This window comes from Pteronotus mesoamericanus, unplaced genomic scaffold (genome assembly GCF_021234165.1).
Source record: "Pteronotus mesoamericanus isolate MK-2021 breed Mesoamerican mustached bat unplaced genomic scaffold, CSHL_Meso_final contig_27, whole genome shotgun sequence".
NCBI classification, from domain to species: Eukaryota; Metazoa; Chordata; class Mammalia; order Chiroptera; family Mormoopidae; genus Pteronotus; species Pteronotus mesoamericanus.
This window is the reverse complement of record NW_026555115.1, coordinates 8,432,052-8,435,384: the sequence shown is the minus strand read 5'-3', so window position 1 is coordinate 8,435,384 and position 3,333 is coordinate 8,432,052.

Here is a 3,333-nt window from a genome sequence, read left to right as displayed (position 1 = left end):
AGAGCAGCATCCTGACAAGACGACCAGCCACAGAGGGACTGGGGGAGTCCCATGCCTACCCCTGCACAGGTTTCCTCTGAACGAGGAGGAAGGGGGGCCAATGATACGGGAAGGAAGGTGAGAGGGGGCCTCAGGACTAGCATTCGTGGACATGTCTGAATGACAGTGTCAGGGCCTGGGATGGTTTCCAGAATTCACACCTGGGAGATGATAAACTGATCCCGGATCACACCAACTCATTGGCAAAACTCATTCATGTCCCCCCAAGCACCGATTTCAGGGCACTACTCGCTGCTTACCCGTAGGTCTTGGGGGCCAGTTCCAGACTCCTCAACCCAAAATTTGCAGGGAAGAAAGCCCTCCATAGGTCCCACATGTGTCAGGGGCTTCCTCAAGATCACCTGCCTCATTTGGCAGATGAGGAAACTGTGCTCAGAGATGCTCAGAAACTTGGTTAGCATCACAGAGCTAACCAATGGGCAAGGCTGGGATGTGGATGGGGTCTACTTGACCCCAAAGCCTGCTCAGAGCACCTGTGGCCTCATGTGGGCCCTGGTTTTAACTGCAGCCTTCAACCTCCTGGCCTCACTCACAATGCCTAGCAACCTGCCTGTCTCACCAAGCCTCTCCTGCCTTTCCCCATGATCCCATTCTTCAAGCCCACCTCCCTCAGGAAACTCTCCCTATCTGTCATAACAGGTATCAGATATTGACCCCTGATGTGCATATAGTCTACCCCCAGATTATGGACGCGTCTTACATTATTTTCCAAGAGTTCCTCTGGTTAAATTATTCCCCTGAACCCTGTTTGTTACCTGCAAACACAATGCCCACATAGAAGATAGTAAATAAATATTCTTTTGACTTGAATTAAAATCCCGCCCCTTTCTTCTGCTATCGTCTTGTATCAGACTTCAGACTGAAGCCTGGGCAGACATGGGAAGGAGTCAGTTTAGGGCTGCTCTTCCTTACTTGAAAGGTAGGCATGGGAAGGCCAGCCAGGGCCCTCTCCTCCAGGCCAGAAGGCCCCGGTAGTAAGGGGTATATCCCAGGATGCTGAGGTCAGGGAAGGAGGTCACACCCCGGAGCAGGACAGGAAACCCTACACATAGGCCTCATTCTAGAAAGTCCACCCTAGTCCCACTACCCAGCAAGTCTTCTCTTCACCTATTAGACAAAGTACCAGCAATGCCATCATGGCTGCATTCTTACACATCATGTCATCTTGGAGAGTTCCAAGAGTCCTGCAAGCTCTATCCGTCACCTCCTCTGAAAGCCTACCTTAATTCCCAGAGGGCTGGGCTTCCCCCAACTCCTCCAGGCTCCCTCGGCCTTCTGTAAATGCTCTGTTGAGTTGAGATGCTCTTTCACTTACTGGTCTGCATCATACCCTCCCCCAACCTGAGTTTCCCAGCACAGTTGCTGAACCTCAGCAAACACAAACTATGGTGATATTAGCATCACCTCTCCAAGACACTATCTGAGGATCTAAGAATACAGGCGGGTTGGTGACCTGAGGAGAACAGGCAGCTGTGCTCTCAGCTTTGCTGGTCCAGTCCTGAGGTCTTGGGCAGGCCACTTGCTTCCTGCCTCCACCTCCTCACCCTGACTCCATGGCCTCCAGATCTCAGCCTGGGCATCACATGGCTCTCCTGGAAGCCTCCCTGGGCCCCACTCCATCGGGGATGCAGGTGGGTGGACCTGGGCTGCGGGTGGGCCTGGCATGGCGCCCAGAGCTCCCTTGGGCAGGTAAACAGGGAGGAAGCAGGTGTTGAAACCTAGCAGCTGGGGCTGCAGCCTTTGTTTTTGTCTTCACAACCAACTTGGGCAGTTTCTGGTTTGTGTTGTTCCCTTCATGTTCTCTACACAGGTACCTCATAGCTCAGAATCCCACCCCTTCAACAGGAGATCTGATCCCCAAGGGCTGCTCAAAGAAAGGGTTCTAGGATGTTTTATTTCCGGGCCTGGAAGCCCCTGCCTGGCCCCACTTCACCAGTCTGGGTGTTCCTTGAGGTCAGGGCCTTGCCTGAGCCAAGCCACCCAGCTCCCAGGTAGAGCAGCAAAGGCTGGGTGGATGCTTTACATGGACGATTGAAGTTGTTCATTGATTATTGAAGTATTATGTATTCATTATGGGTAATCTGGAAAACACATGAAAGCTAAAATAAAATAAACACCCCCTGTAGTTACAGATGTGTACTTCCTACATTCTAGAATACTTTCTTTCAGGCTTCTATGCCTCTATACTTAAAAAAACAACAGCAAAAACAAAAAGCAAAAAACAGGGATTATACTGAGCGCTGTTTCACTACCTGTGAAGCTGACGTAGCTCTGTGGGATGCTACGTGCCCAAGCCATTAAACACTCCTCATGTTTTCTAACAACATACAGAGCACAGTCAGGCCTCATCCCCTGATAGAGGTAGCTAATCCCCCAATGCTGGGCATTAGGATTATTTCTAATTTTTCCTTATTTTATAGAATATTTTCCAACCACTCTTGTAGCCATATCTTCATGATCCCCCTCAGGGCAGATTAAGAGTTTAGAGGCCTCCAAGCAATGGAAACATTTGGTGTAGTCCCCTGCCCCTTCCTGCACACAATGTACTATTAAATATAAGTGTACGGACATCTGGCAAAGTTCTGGTTCCCCTTGATGTATTATGCTTTGTTTGAAGTATTAATTTTTAAATTTGTTTTTTGCAGCCCTGGCCAGGTGGCTTAGTTGATCATAGGATCATCCCATACACCAAAGTGTTGCAGGTTTGATCCCTGGTTGGAGCATGTATTTCTCTCCTTTCCTCTTTCTATAAAATCAATAAACATACCCTCCAGTGAGGATTTAAAGAATAAAAATAAAAATAATTTTTAAACATTTATTTTATGCTCATTTCGGGGGTTTCCCCTGCTTTGCTGGCACCACCACGCATGCTGGGTCTTTCTGATGTCGTGGCACAGCTCTGACTCTTACCTGAGACTAATTTCCAGGAAGAGGAATATCAGGGTTAAGGGTTCTCCCATGTGTAAGGCTTTTTTTTTTTTTTTTTTTTTGTCTATGTGTGTGTCCTTGCTCACCAGGGAATCCACTGCCTGTCACACGCTTGCACTTAGTGCTCTCTGTTGAATGAGTGATTATTGCCAAATGCCCCTACTTTCCCTTTCCCCGACAGAAGCTATAATGGTGTAGCTGGTATGGGATTAGACTATGGATAAACAAGGGGTATGATCATCTTGAGAGCAGATGTCTTGGGCCCTGTGATGAGCCTGAGCCCGAGGGATTCAGGGCAAGAGCATAATGTCCTCATCCCTGTGACTGGAGGGCGCCACTCAGAAA